Source organism: Oncorhynchus masou, chromosome 8 (genome assembly GCF_036934945.1).
Source record: "Oncorhynchus masou masou isolate Uvic2021 chromosome 8, UVic_Omas_1.1, whole genome shotgun sequence".
Classification (NCBI taxonomy): Eukaryota; Metazoa; Chordata; class Actinopteri; order Salmoniformes; family Salmonidae; genus Oncorhynchus; species Oncorhynchus masou.
Window position 1 is genome coordinate 18,532,405 of NC_088219.1, and position 16,124 is coordinate 18,548,528.

The 16,124-nt window shown below is 49.6% G+C and overlaps 1 long non-coding RNA gene across 1 annotated transcript; it reads right to left on the minus strand.

Annotated features, from left to right (window-relative positions):
- Nucleotides 1-3,190: 3,190 nt before the first annotated feature.
- On the minus strand, nt 3,191-9,182 carry LOC135543896 (uncharacterized). The gene is made up of 3 exons (XR_010456265.1): nt 9,059-9,182; nt 5,304-5,396; nt 3,191-3,259 (listed from the first exon to the last, which is right to left on the minus strand). It is a non-coding gene; the product is annotated as an uncharacterized LOC135543896 (long non-coding RNA).
- Nucleotides 9,183-16,124: the final 6,942 nt, after the last annotated feature.

The following is a 16,124-nucleotide window of genomic DNA, read 5'->3' on the forward strand; positions in this document are numbered from 1 at the left end:
TGTTCCTGTTACCCCCAGTGTGTTAGTGCGCTACCCCCAGTGTGTTAGTGTTCCTGTTACCCCCAGTGTGTTAGTGTTCCTGTTACCTCCAGTGTGTTAGTGTTCCTGTTACCCCCAGTGTGAGCCTGTTACCTCCAGTGTGTTAGTGTTCCTGTTACCCCCAGTGTGTTGGTGTTCCTGTTACCCCCAGTGTGTTAGTGTTCCTGTAATCCCCTAGTGTTAGTGTTCCTGTTACCCCCAGTGTGTCAGTGTTACCCCCAGTGTGTTCGTGTTCCTGTTACCCCCAGTGTGTTCCTGTTACCTCCAGTGTGTTAGTGTTCCTGTTACCCCCAGTGTGCTCCCAAGCATATCCCCAGTGTGTTAGTGTTCCTGTTACCCCCCCAGTGTGTTAGTGTTCCTGTTACCCCCAGTGTGTTAGCCTGTTACCCCCAGTGTGTTAGTGTTCCTGTACCCCCAGTGTGTTCCTGTTACCTCCAGTGTGTTAGTGTTCATGTTACCCCAAGTGTGTTAGCTCCTGTTATCCCCAGTGTGTTAGTGTGTTCATGTTGTCCCCTCTAGTGGTGTTAGTGTTCCTGTTACCTCCAGTGTGTTACCTGTTACCCCCCAGTGTGTTAGTGTTCCATGTTGCACCGCCAGTGTGTTAGTCCTGTTACCTCCAGTGTGTTAGTGTTCCTGTAACCTCCAGTGTGTTAGTGTTCCTGTTACCCCCAGTGTTAGTTTTCCTGTTACCTCCAGTGTGTTAGTGTTCCTGTTACCCCAGTGTGTTAGTGTTCCTGTTACCCCCAGTGTGTTAGTGTTCCTGTTACCCCCAGTGTGTTAGTGTTCCTGTTATCCCCAGTGTGTTAGTGTTCCTGTATACCCGAACAATAATCTGGTAAATGACCTCCCACGACAAGCATTGGCAAGCCAGCAGATCATAGCATACTGATTGGAAGTATTTAACAACACATCTGACAGCCGTCTGACACCTGACTGCACAATTTGTTTGTTCTGGTCTAGTCTGAACCTGTTGCTACGGGGGTGTGTCCTCCGTTGCTGTGCCGACAGTGGTGGCGCTGGTGATGCTGCAGCAGGTTGTGTACGGAGGGGCGAGGCCAGGGCGTTTCCGGATGTTCTGCGGCCGACCCCGGACCACTTCCTCCTCCGTTAGGGTTCACCTTCATACGGCGCTTACTGGCGCACATGTAATCAGTAAACAGGAAGCAGGACGAATACAACTTTATTCTTTTACAACAGGAAGTTGAATTTATCTAGGCTTTATTCACTACAACGAGTCAGCTGGAACAGAGAGTTGAATTTATCCTAGGCTTTATTCACTACAACGAGTCAGCTAGAACAGGAAGTTGAATTTATCCTGGGTTTTATTCACTACAACGAGTCAGCTAGAACAGGAAGTTGAACTTATCCTAGGCTTTATTCACTACAATGAGTCAGCTAGAACAGGAAGTTGAATTTATCCTGGGTTTTATTCACTTTTACAACGAGTTAGCTAGAACAGGAAGTTATACAGCGCCTTCAGTATTCAGACCACTTGACTTATTCCATAATTTATTACGTTACAGCCTTTTCTAAAATTGATTAAATAGTTTTTCCCCTCATCAATCTACACTACAATATCCCATAATGACATCACAATATCCCATAATGACATCACAATACCCCAGCAATGACATCCCACAATACCCCGTAATGACATCACAATACCCCGTAATGACAAAGCAAAACAGGTTTTTAGACATTTTTTGCTAATTTATAAAACTAAAAACGCTTACATAAGTATTCAGATCCTTTACTCAGTACTTTGTTGAAGCGCCTTCGCAGTGATTACAGCCTTGAGTCTTCTTGGGTTTCACCCTACAATCTTGGCACACCTGTATTTGGGAGTTTCTCCCATTCTTCTCTAACAGATCCTCTCAAACTCTGTCAGGTTAGATGGGAGCGTTGCTGCTAAGCTATTTTCAGGTTTCTCCAGAGATGTTGGGTTCAAGTGCGGGACCTCAAAGGACATTCAGAAACTTGTTCCAAAGCCACTCTTGTGTTTTCTTGGCTAAGTGCTTAGGGTCGTTGTCCTGTTGGGTTTACATCAAGATGTCTCTGTGCTCCGTTCATCTTTGCCTCGATCTTGACTCGTCTCCCTGCTGCTGAAAAACATCCCCACAGCATGATGCTGCCACCACCATGCTTCACAGTGGGGATGGTGCCAGGTTTCCTCCAGACATGACATTTGCATTCAGGCCATAGAGTTCAATCTTGGTTTCATCAAACCAGAGAATCTTGTTTCTCATGGTCTGAGAGTCCTTTAGTTGCCTTTTGGCAAACTCCAAGTGGGCTGTCGTGTGCCTTTTACTGAGGAGTGGCTTCCGTCTGGCCTAATTGGTGGAGTGCTGCAGAGATGGTTGTCCTTATGGAAGGTTCTCCCATCTCCACAGAGGAACTCTGGAGCTCTGTCAGAGTGACCATCGGGTTCTTGGTCACCTCCCTGACCAAGGCCCTTCTTCCCCGATTGCTCAGTTGGCCGGGCGGCCAGGTCCAGGAAGAGTCTTGGTGGTTCCAAACTTGTTCAATTTAAGAATGATGGGGGGCCACTGTGTTCTTGGGGACCTTCAATGCTGCAGAAATGTTTTGGTACCCTTCCCCAGGTGAAAATAAAATAAAAATAAAAAATCTGTACCTCGACACAATCCTGTCTCGGAGCTCTACAGACAATTCCTTTCATGTCATTATGGGGTATTGTATGTAGATTGCTGACAGATTTAAAAAATAAAATCAATTTTATAATAACATTTACATTTAAGTCATTTAGCAGACGCTCTTATCCAGAGCGACTTACAAATTGGTGAATTCACCTTCTGACATCCATAATAAGACTGTAATTTAAACAAAATGTGTAAAAATTCAAGGGGTTTGAATACTTTCCGAAGGCTCTGTATATAATATGTAAATACATATTTGAAAACTAAAAAGACTTTCAAAAATAAGTTGAAATAATAATAATGAATTTGTTGTTGTCGTCGTCCTACCTGTGCCAGGTTGTGTACATGCGTTGTACTCGTCGGGTCAGTTTACGGTAGAGGTGTGAGACATATCTCAGCATCTCTTCGTAGCAGGATCCCGGTTCGCTGTAGCTGGCCAGAGTACTGTCGTTGGACATGTAACGCGCCCGCTGCTCACGCATCAACGCGTTCTCACGCTGCTTCGTCTCCGCAAACTGGGTCGCTATGACTACCAGGCACAGGTTGATCATGAAGAAAGAGCCCACCTGGCGAAGAGAGGGAGGGAGGTAGGGAGGGAGAGAGAGAGAGAGAGAGAGAGAGAGAGAGAGAGAGAGAGGGGAGGGAGGGAGGGAGGGAGGGAGGGAGGGAGGGAGGGAGGGAGGGAGGGAGGAGGGGGAGGGAGGGAGGGACAGAGGGAGGGAGGGGGAGGGAGGGAGAGGGAGAGAGAGAGAGAGGAGAGAGGGAGAGGGAGAGGGAGGGAGGGAGGGAGGGAGAGAGAGAGAGAGAGAGAGAGGGAGAGGGAGGACCAAGAACGTACACAGAGTTAGACGATGGGAAAACTACTACAGCGAGACGTACTTCACGAATCATAAATTGGAAAACCCACCGACACAGGGCCAAGCAGAAACATACACACAGAGTGTGGGACAACCAGTAGCCATCACAGGGTTTCAGGTCATTATTAAAGGCCCATTCCGTCATTTAGTTAAATTGAAGGTTTTATATCACTGAAACCAGGCAGTTGAATGATGTAAGGGACTGGACTGTTTGAATTTGACAGAAATAACTGACTCACTCTGCAGACGAGCGCGTAACGATCGCATTGGAAAAAAAGAAAAAGTACAAATACATGATATTCCATTGTTTCATTTAAACTGCTTGCGTCAACGAGCCTCTGCGTCACCAGGCGCTAAAATACAACTTGGTTCTGTTTGTGACGCATGACACGCTGCAAGTCCCGCCTCTCCCCTCGTTTTGGTGTTTCGGAGCATATTCCCACGTGGGTGACTGAAAGATGGACTGAGGTTCACACTCCAGTCCAGTTGGTGGTGTTAGAGCAACCGGCATATACAATCCACAGTAGAAGAAGATACTGTACTCTGATTCTATACTGTACTCTGATTCTATACTGTACTCTGATTCTATACTGTACTCTGATTCTATACTGATCTCTGATTATATAATGATCTCTGATTCTATACTGTACTCTGATTCTATACTGTACTCTGATTCTATACTGTACTCTGATTCTATACTGATCTCTGATTCTATACTGATCTCTGATTATATAATGATCTCTGATTCTATACTGATCTCTGATTCTATACTGTACTCTGATTCTATACTGTACTCTGATTCTATACTGTACTCTGATTCTATACTGATCTCTGATTCTATACTGATCTCTGATTATATAATGATCTCTGATTCTATACTGTACTCTGATTCTATACTGTACTCTGATTCTATACTGTACTCTGATTCTATACTGATCTCTGATTCTATACTGTACTCTGATTCTATACTGTCCTCTGATTCTATACTGTCCTCTGATTCTATACTGTCCTCTGATTCTATACTGTCCTCTGATTCTATACTGTACTCTGATTCTATACTGTCCTCTGATTCTATACTGATCTCTGATTCTATACTGTACTCTGATTCTATACTGTACTCTGATTCTATACTGATCTCTGATTCTATACTGTACTCTGATTCTATACTGTACTCTGATTCTATACTGTACTCTGATTCTATACTGATCTCTGATTCTATACTGATCTCTGATTCTATACTGTACTCTGATTCTATACTGATCTCTGATTCTATACTGTACTCTGATTCTATACTGATCTCTGATTCTATACTGATCTCTGATTCTATACTGATCTCTGATTCTATACTGATCTCTGATTCTATACTGTACTCTGATTCTATACTGTCCTCTGATTCTATACTGATCTCTGATTCTATACTGATCTCTGTATCTCTGTCTGTGTGATTCAGACTCTGCCTGACGAGCACCCTCTTCCTCCTCCACCCTACTTCAAAGTGCTGTAGAGAAACTAGGTCACCGCCGAGCTGCAGAAGGAGAGGAGAAGGACAGACGGCTGGGGTTGAACCCAAGTCCTCTGTATTAGCCTGCTGAACTAAAGTCTAGGCATCAACTAGGAGAGATGAAATGTCCACAGGGCTATAGCCGAGCAGTGTAACATATATATATATATATATATACTCACTACGATGAGCAGTATAAAATATTTATATACACTCACTATGATGAGGAATATAAAATATATATGTACTCACTATGATGAGGAATATAAAATATATAAAGTTGTAGAAGGAGTGAGCATCCATAACGTAGTACATGATGTCCACCCAGCCTTCCAGGGTTATCACCTAGAGAGAGGGGGGAGGGAGAGGGAGAGGGAGACGGAGGGGGGGAGAGGGAGGGGGAGGGAGAGGGGGGGGAGAGAGAGAGGGTAGAGAGGGTAGAGAGAGAAGGAGAGAGAGAGAAAGAGAGAGAGAGAGAGAGAAAGAGAGAGAGAGAGAAAGAGAGAGAGAGAGAGAGAGGGAGAGAGAGAGAAGGAGAGAGAGAGACAGAGAGGGGGAGAGAGAGAGAAAGAGAGGGGGAGAGAGAGAGAGAGAGACAGAGAGAGACAGAGAGAGAGAGAGGAGAGGAGAGAGAGAGAGAGGAGGAGTTAGAGGAAGGGAGAGGGAGAGAAAGAGGGGGAGAGAGAGAGAGAGAGAGGAGAGAGAGAGTGAGACAGAGAGAAAGAGAGAGAGGAGTTAGAGGGAGAGAAAGAGAGGGAGGAGTTAGAGGGAAGGGAGAGGGAGAGAGAGACAGAGAGACAGAGAGAGAAAGAGAGAGGAGGAGTTAGAGGGAAGGGAGAGGGAGAGAGAGAGAGAGGAGGAGTTAGAGGGAAGGGAGAGGGAGTGAAAGAGACACAGAGATGGGGATTGTTATAGAGACATGAAAGCAGTACTCAGCATACCTGCTAATACACAGACCACAGGAACATATTGTTTTATTTAACCCTTATGTTACCAGGTAAGTTGACTGAGAACACATTTTCATTTGCAACAATGACCTGGGGAATAGTTACAGGGGAGAGGAGGGGGGGGGGGATGAATGAGCCAATTGTAAGGTAGCATACAGCATGTAGTCACTCCTCAAACCCCCTTATCCCTGTTGAAACGAACCCTTCAGTGACTCCTCAACCCCCTTATCCCTGTTGAAATGACTCCTTCAGTCACACCTCAACCCCCCTTATCCCTGTTGAAACGAACCCTTCAGTCACTCCTCAACCCCCCTTATCCCTGTTGAAACGAACCCTTCAGTCACTCCCCAACCCCCCTTATCCCTGTTGAAACAACCCCTTCAGTCACACCTCAACCCCCCTTATCCCTGTTGAAACGAACCCTTCAGTCACACCTCAACCCCCCTTATCCCCGTTGAAACGAACCCTTCAGTCACACCTCAACCCCCCTTATCCTTGTTGCAACGACCCCTTCAGTCACACCTCAACCCCCCTTATCCCTGTTGCAACGACCCCTTCAGTCACACCTCAACCCCCCTTATCCCTGTTGAAACGACCCCTTCAGTCACACCTCAACCTCCCTTATCCCTGTTGAAATGACTCCTTCAGTCACACCTCAACCCCCCTTATCCCTGTTGAAACGAACCCTTCAGTCACACCTCAACCCCCCTTATCCCTGTTGAAACGAACCCTTCAGTCACACCTCAACCCCCCTTATCCCTGTTGAAACGAACCCTTCAGTCACACCTCAACCCCCCTTATCCCTGTTGAAATGACTCCTTCAGTCACACCTCAACCCCCCTTATCCCTGTTGAAACGAACCCTTCAGTCACTCCTCAACCCCCTTATCCCTGTTGAAACGAACCCTTCAGTCACTCCTCAACCCCCCTTATCCCTGTTGAAACGAACCCTTCAGTCACTCCTCAACCCCCCTTATCCCTGTTGAAACGAATCCTTCAGTCACTCCTCAACCCCCTTATCGACGTTGAAACGAACCCTTCAGTCACTCCTCAATCCCCCTTATCCCTGTTGAGACGACCCCTTCAGTCACTCCTCAACCCCCTTATCCCTGTTGAAACAACCCCTTCAGTCACACCTCAACCCCCCTTATCCCTGTTGAAACGAACCCTTCAGTCACACCTCAACCCCCCTTATCCCTGTTGAAACGACCCCTTCAGTCACTCCTCAACCCCCCTTATCCCTGTTGAAACGAACCCTTCAGTCACTCCTCAAACCCCCTTATCCCTGTTGAAACGAATCCTTCAGTCACTCCTCAACCCCCCTTATCCCTGTTGAAACGAATCCTTCAGTCACTCCTCAACCCCCCTTATCCCCGTTGAAATGAACCCTTCAGTCACTCCTCAACCCCCTTATCGCTGTTGAAACGAACCCTTCAGTCACTCCTCAACACCACTCCCTGTTGAAACGAACCCTTCAGTCACTCCTCAACACCCCTTATCCCTGTTGAAACTAACCCTTCAGTCACTCCTCAACACCACTCCCTGTTGAAACGAACCCTTCAGTCACACCTCAACCCCCCTTATCCCTGTTGAAACGAACCCTTCAGTCACACCTCAACACCCCTTATCCCTGTTGAAACGAACCCTTCAATCACTCCTCAAACCCCCTTATCCTTGTTGAAATGACTCCTTCAGTCACACCTCAACTCCCCTTATCCCTGTTGAAACGAACCCTTCAGTCACTCCTCAACACCCCTCCTGTTGAAACGAACCCTTCAGTCACTCCTCAACCCCCCTTATCGCTGTTGAAACAACCCCTTCAGTCACTCCTCAACCCCCCTTATCTCTGTTGAAACAAACCCTTCAGTCACACCTCAACACCCCTTATCCCCGTTGAAACGAACCCTTCAGTCACTCCTCAACCCCCCTTATCCCTGTTGAAACGAACCCTTCAGTCACTCCTCAACCCCCCTTATCCCTGTTGAAACGAACCCTTCAGTCACTCCTCAACCCCCCTTATCCCTGTTGAAACGACCCTTCAGTCACTCCTCAACCCCCTTATCCCTGTTGAGACGACCCTTCAGTCACACCTCAACCCCCTTATCCCTGTTGAAATGACTCCTTCAGTCACACCTCAACCCCCTTATCCCTGTTGAAACGAACCCTTCAGTCACACCTCAACCCCCTTATCCCTGTTGAAACGACCCTTCAGTCACACCTCAACCCCCCTTATCCCTGTTGAAACGAACCCTTCAGTCACACCTCAACCCCCCTTATCCCTGTTGAAACGACCCCTTCAGTCACACCTCAACCCCCTTATCCCTGTTGAAACGAACCCTTCAGTCACACCTCAACCCCCCTTATCCCTGTTGAAACGAACCCTTCAGTCACACCTCAACCCCCCGTATCCCTGTTGAAACGAACCCTTCAGTCACACCTCAACCCCCTTATCCCTGTTGAAGCAGACCCTTCAGTCACACCTCAACCCCCTTATCCCTGTTGAAACGAACCCTTCAGTCACACCTCAACCCCCCTTATCCCTGTTGAAACGAACCCTTCAGTCACACCTCAGTCACTCCTCAACCCCCCCGACTGGGTATATACCTGGCTCTGTGATGAGGTTGTCCATGCTATAAATGGGTATATGCTGGCTCTGAGTGATGAGGTTATGCTAGGCTATGCTGTGTGTGTACAGTCCTACCTGGAAGATGGCTATCCATGCTAGGCTATGCTAGGCTATGCTGTGTGTGTACAGTCCTACCTGGAAGATGGCTATCCATGCTAGGCTATGCTAGAATATGCTGTGTGTGTACAGTCCTACCTGGAAGATGGCTATCCATGCTAGGCTATGCTAGGCTATGCTGTGTGTGTACAGTCCTACCTGGAAGATGGCTATCCATGCTAGGCTATGCTAGGCTATGCTGTGTGTGTACAGTCCTACCTGGAAGATGGCTATCCATGCTAGGCTATGCTAGGCTATGCTGTGTGTGTACAGTCCTACCTGGAAGATGGCTATCCATGCTAGGCTATGCTAGGCTATGCTGTGTGTGTACAGTCCTACCTGGAATATTGCTATCCATGCGTAGGCTATGTTGTCAAAGTTCACCGCTCCTTTGTGAGGGTTGACGTTGCCGGGCCGACAGACGTTATAGTACTGGTTCCAGTTCACACAGCCGTCTCTGATCCCACCCTCCCCGCCAGGAGAGGCGCGGGCAGCGAGCACTCGGCCCCTCCCTCGCTGTAGGGTGGGACGTCATGGCAACGCAACATTCCATTCTCCCGAATTGCTGAGCAGATGAAGGGGTCCTCCTCGCTCTCCTCCGGCTGGTAGTACACACTCAATGACAGGTTATAGAGCCTACATAGGAAGACAGAGATTATAGAGACTACATAGGCATACAGAGGTTATAGAGCCTACATAGGAAGATAGAGATTATAGAGACTACATAGACATACAGAGGTTATAGAACCTATACAGGAAGACAGAGGTTATAGAGACTACATCGGAAGACAGAGTTTATAGAGCCTACATAGGAAGACAGAGATTATAGAGACTACATAGACATACAGAGGTTATAGAGCCTACATAGGAAGACAGAGATTATAGAGACTACATAGACATACAGAGGTTATAGAACCTATACAGGAAGACAGAGGTTATAGAGACTACATAGGAAGACAGAGTTTATAGAGCCTATAGGGAAACAGAGGTTATAGAGCCTACATAGACATACAGAGGTTATAGAGCCTACATAGGAAGACAGAGATTATAGAGACTACATAGACATACAGAGGTTATAGAACCTATACAGGAAGACAGAGGTTATAGAGACTACATAGGAAGACAGAGTTTATAGAGCCTACATAGGGAAACAGAGGTTATAGAGCCTATATAGGAAGACAGAGGTTATAGAGACTACATAGGAAGACAGAGTTTATAGAGCCTATATAGGGAGACAGAGGTTATAGAGCCTATATAGGAAGACAGAGGTTATAGAGACTACATAGGAAGACAGAGGTTATAGAGACTACATAGGGAGACAGAGAGAGAGTGTGTTGCGTTGGTCAGTGGCTTAAGAGTGATATTAGCCAGCGAACGCCACACACACACACACACACACACACACACACACACACACACACACACACACACACACACACACACACACACACACACACACACACACACACACACACACACACACACACACACACACACGGGGCACTTTGTTCCATTGAATCAAACGGTAGGTTATGTTCTGGAAAGCTTCCTGACCGAGAGAATCTGGAAGTTCCGCTGTGTGTTATAAACTTTCATCCCCGTTTTCGCGCGTGTGTGTGTGTGTGTGTGTGTGTGTGTGTGTGTGTGTGTGTGTGTGTGTGTGTAGGCCTGGCATCTATCTACTGCTCTCTCTTAAGCCACTGATTTAATCCACACACACTTGCCTGTGTGTGCACATCTGTTCGTGTGTGTGTGTGCAGCGCTGTTGTGTTGTGTCAGTACGTGGGTGACATGTGCAGTTTACACGTTGTCACCGTCGGAAAGGCCATCGCTAAGGGCAACAGCTAACTGTCACCTCACATCACGTTATACATACTGCCCCCTGGACGACACAGACTGAGATAGAGAGAGAGAGAGAGAGAGAGACAGAGAGACAGAGATACAGAGAGACAGAGAGAGAGAGAGAGTAGAGAGAGAGAGAGAGAGGGAGAGAGAGAGAGAGAGACAGAGAGAGAGGGAGAGAGAGAGACAGAGAGAGAGAGAGAGACAGAGAGAGAGAGAGAAAGAGACAGAGAGAGAGAGAGACAGAGAGAGAGACAGAGAGAGAGAGATAGAGACATAGAGAGAGAGAGAGAGAGCGAGACAGAGAGAGAGAGAGAGATTCAGAGAGAGAGAGAGTGAGACAGAGAGAGAGCGAGAGAGAGAGAAAGAGAGACAGAGAGAGAGAGAGGGAGAGAGACAGAGAGAGAGAGAGAGAGAGAGACAGAGAGAGAGAGAGAGACAGAGAGAGAGAGACAGAGAGAGAGAGAGAGAGAGAGAGAGAGACAGAGAGAGAGAGAGAGACAGAGTGAGAGAGAGAGACAGAGAGAGAGAGAGAGACAGAGAGACTCACGTTCTGAAGTCTTCTCCCATGAAGCACCTGTTTCTCAGTAGCCCCGCCCACAGCTGCACGCCGACGATGCCGAAGATGAAGAAGACGAAGAAACAGAGGAGCAGGACGTTACCCAGCATGGGGAGAGTGTCTAGGAGCAGAGTCACCAGGATACGCATACCTACATGACCACAACAAGAAAAAGAGGAGCAGGGACGTTACCCAGCATGGAGAGAGAGTCTAGGAGCAGGGACGTTACCCAGCATGGAGAGAGAGAGTCTAGGAGCAGGGACGTTACCCAGCATGGAGAGAGAGAGTCGAGGAGCAGGGACGTTACCCAGCATGGAGAGAGAGTCTAGGAGCAGGGACGTTACCCAGCATGGAGAGAGAGTCTAGGAGCAGGGACGTTACCCAGCATGGAGAGAGAGAGTCTAGGAGCAGGGACGTTACCCAGCATGGAGAGAGAGAGTCTAGGAGCAGGGACGTTACCCAGCATGGAGAGAGAGTCTAGGAGCAGGGATGTTACCCAGCATGGAGAGAGAGAGTCTAGGATCAGCAACGTTACCCAGCATGGAGAGAGTCTAGGAGCAGGGACGTTACCCAGCATGGAGAGAGTCTAGGAGCAGGGACGTTACCCAGCATGGAGAGAGAGAGTCTAGGAGCAGGGACTTTACCCAGCATGGAGAGAGAGTCTAGGAGCAGGACGTTACCCAGCATGGGAGAGAGAGTCTAGGAGCAGGGACGTTACCCAGCATGGAGAGAGAGAGTCTAGGAGCAGGGACGTTACCCAGCATGGAGAGAGAGAGTCTAGGAGCAGGGACGTTACCCAGCATGGAGAGAGAGAGTCTAGGAGCAGGGACGTTACCCAGCATGGAGAGAGTCTAGGAGCAGGGACGTTACCCAGCATGGAGAGAGAGTCTAGGAGCAAGGACGTTACCCAGCATGGAGAGAGTCTAGGAGCAGGGACGTTACCCAGCATGGAGAGAGAGAGTCTAGGAGCAGGGACGTTACCCAGCCTGGAGAGAGTCTAGGAGCAGGGACGTTACCCAGCATGGAGAGAGAGAGTCTAGGAGCAGGGACGTTACCCAGCATGGAGAGAGAGAGTCTAGGAGCAGGGAAGTTACTCAGCATGGAGAGAGAGAGTCTAGGAGCAGGGACGTTACCCATCATGGAGAGAGAGAGTCTAGGAGCAGGGAAGTTACTCAGCATGGAGAGAGAGAGTCTAGGAGCAGGGACGTTACCCAGCATGGAGAGAGAGAGTCTAGGAGCAGGGAAGTTACTCAGCATGGAGAGAGTCTAGGAGCAGGACGTTACCCAGCATGGAGAGAGTCTAGGAGCAGGGACGTTACCCAGCATGAAGAGAGAGTCTAGGAGCAGGACGTTACCCAGCATGGAGAGAGAGAGTCTAGGAGCAGGGACGTTACCCAGCATGGAGAGAGAGAGTCTAGGAGCAGGACGTTACCCAGCATGGAGAGAGAGAGTCTAGGAGCAGGGACATTACCCAGCATGGAGAGAGAGAGTCTAGGAGCAGGACATTACCCAGCATGGAGAGAGAGAGTCTAGGAGCAGGGACGTTACCCAGCATAGAGAGAGAGAGTCTAGGATCAGCAACGTTACCCAGCATGGAGAGAGTCTAGGAGCAGGGACGTTACCCAGCATGGAGAGAGTCTAGGAGCAGGGACGTTACCCAGCATGGAGAGAGAGAGTCTAGGAGCAGGGACGTTACCCACATGGAGAGAGAGAGTCTAGGAGCAGGGACGTTACCCAGCATGGAGAGAGTCTAGGAGCAGGGACATTACCCAGCATGGAGAGAGAGTCTAGGAGTAGGGACGTTACCCAGCATGGAGAGAGAGAGTCTAGGAGCAGGGACGTTACCCAGCATGGAGAGAGAGAGTCTAGGAGCAGGACGTTACCCAGCATGGAGAGAGAGAGTCTAGGATCAACAACGTTACCCAGCATGGAGAGAGTCTAGGAGCAGGGACGTTACCCAGCATGGAGAGAGAGAGTCTAGGAGCAGGGACGTTACCCAGCATGGAGAGAGAGAGTCTAGGAGCAGGGACGTTACCCAGCATGGAGAGAGAGAGTCTAGGAGCAGGGACGTTACCCAGCATGGAGAGAGAGAGTCTAGGAGCAGGGACGTTACCCAGCATGGAGAGAGAGAGTCTAGGAGCAGGGACGTTAACCAGCATGGAGAGAGAGAGTCTAGGAGCAGGGACGTTACCCAGCATGGAGAGAGAGTCTAGGAGCAGGGACGTTACCCAGCATGGAGAGAGAGAGTCTAGGAGCAGGGACGTTACCCAGCATGGAGAGAGAGAGTCTAGGAGCAGGGACGTTACCCAGCATGGAGAGAGAGAGTCTAGGAGCAGGGACGTTACCCAGCATGGAGAGAGGAGAGTCTAGGAGCAGGGACGTTACCCAGCATGGAGAGAGAGTCTAGGAGCAGGGACGTTACCCAGCATGGAGAGAGAGTCTAGGAGCAGGGACGTTACCCAGCATGGAGAGAGAGAGAGTCTAGGAGCAGGGACGTTACCCAGCATGGAGAGAGTCTAGGAGCAGGGACGTTACCCAGCATGGAGAGAGAGTCTAGGAGCAGGGACGTTACCCAGCATGGAGAGAGAGTCTAGGAGCAGGGACATTACCCAGCATGGAGAGAGAGTCTAGGAGCAGGGACGTTACCCAGCATGGAGAGAGAGTCTAGGAGCAGGGCGTTACCCAGCATGGAGAGAGAGAGTCTAGGAGCAGGGACGTTACCCAGCATAGAGAGAGAGAGTCTAGGATCAGCAACGTTACCCAGCATGGAGAGAGTCTAGGAGCAGGGACGTTACCCAGCATGGATAGAGTCTAGGAGCAGGGACGTTACCCAGCATGGAGAGAGAGTCTAGGAGCAGGGACGTTACCCAGCAGGGAGAGAGAGAGTCTAGGAGCAGGGACGTTACCCAGCATGGAGAGAGAGTCTAGGAGCAGGGACGTTAACCAGCATGGAGAGAGAGAGTCTAGGAGCAGGGACGTTACCCAGCATGGAGAGAGAGTCTAGGAGCAGGGACGTTACCCAGCATGGAGAGAGAGAGTCTAGGAGCAGGGACGTTACCCAGCATGGAGAGAGTCTAGGAGCAGGGATGTTACCCAGCATGGAGAGAGAGAGTCTAGGAGCAGGGACGTTACCCAGCATGGAGAGAGAGTCTAGGAGCAGGGACGTTACCCAGCATGGAGAGAGAGAGTCTAGGAGCAGGGACGTTACCCAGCATGGAGAGAGAGTCTAGGAGCAGGGACGTTACCCAGCATGGAGAGAGAGTCTAGGAGCAGGGACGTTACCCAGCATGGAGAGAGAGAGTCTAGGAGCAGGGACGTTACCCAGCATGGAGAGAGTCTAGGAGCAGGGACGTTACCCAGCATGGAGAGAGAGAGTCTAGGAGCAGGGACGTTACCCAGCATGGAGAGAGAGAGTCTAGGAGCAGGGACATTACCCAGCATGGAGAGAGTCTAGGAGCAGGGACGTTACCCAGCATGGAGAGAGAGAGTCTAGGAGCAGGGACATTACCCAGCATGGAGAGAGAGAGTCTAGGAGCAGGGACGTTACCCAGCATAGAGAGAGAGAGTCTAGGATCAGCAACGTTACCCAGCATGGAGAGAGTCTAGGAGCAGGGACGTTACCCAGCATGGATAGAGTCTAGGAGCAGGGACGTTACCCAGCATGGAGAGAGAGTCTAGGAGCAGGGACGTTACCCAGCATGGAGAGAGAGAGTCTAGGAGCAGGGATGTTACCCAGCCTTGAGAGCGAGAGTCTAGAAGTAGCTACATGATCACAACACTATATTATCTCATCTAAAGCAGAAACACAGACGGCCATCCAACGTGATGAGCGTCAGATGACTTTGTCCTGTCCTAAGGGTGGTCAGCGTTCCGTCTGTCTGTCTGCCTGCCTGCCTGCCTGCCTGCCTGTCTGTCTGTCTGTCTGCCTGCCTGCCTGCCTGCCTGCCTGCCTGTCTGTCTGTCAACACCTAGAGCCTTTTAAAGTGGAGAGAGTTGAAAGGTCAGACAGAGGAGTTCCTTCAAATGGACAGGGAGGTCAGAACAAGCTGTTCCTGAGACTGGCGCCCGGTGTGTGTGTGTGTGTGTGTGTGTGTGTGTGTGTGTGTGTGTGTGTGTGTGTGTGTGTGTGTGTGTGTGTGTGTGTGAGACAGAAGTGTCTCTTCATTCTCATTCAGAGTCTGTCTGTGTTGTTTACGGTTCTGTCTGAAACTGAGTTGAACTCCACACACAAACACCAGAATCTAGAACATCCGTCTCTAAACTAGACAATGTCATCCAGCTTAGTGCTGCTTAGACAAACACTGTTGAATGAGGAGAAGAGAGGAGTGGAGTGGAGTGGAGTGGAGAGGAGATGGAGAGGAGGAGAGGTGAGGAGATGGAGAAGAGGAGAGGAGTGCAGAGGAGTGGAGAGGAAAGGAGAGGAGAGGAGTGGAGAGGACGGGGTGAGGAGTGGAGTGGAGTGGAGAAGGAGAGGAGAGGAGGAGGAGAGGAGAGGAGGAGAGGAGAGGAGTGGAGATGGAGAAGAGGAGAGGTGAGGGAGGGAGTGGAGGGAGTGAGGAGAGGAGATGGAGAAGTGGAGGAGAGTGGAGAGGAGAGGAGCTGGAGAAGGAGGGAGTGGAGAGGAGAGGAGATGGGTGGAGAAGAGGGAGAGGTGAGTGAGATGGAGAAGGAGGTGAGGAGTGGAGGGAGAGGAATGGATAGGAGAGGAGAGGAGTGGAGAGGAGAGGAGTGGAGAGGAGATGGAGTAGAGGAGAGGAGTGGAGTGGAGTGGAGAGGAGAGAAGTGGAGTGGAGAGGAGAGGAGTGGAGTGGAGAGAAGTGGAGTGGAGAGGAGAGGAGTGGAGTGGAGAGGAGAAGAGAGGAGTGGAGAGGAGAGGAGATGAGAGGAGTGGAGAGGAGTGGAGAGGAGAGGAGTGGAGTGGAGTGGAGAGGAGAGGAGTGGAGAGGAGTGGAGTGGAGTGGAGAGGAGAGGAGTGGAGAGGAGATGAGTGGAGAGGAGTGGAGA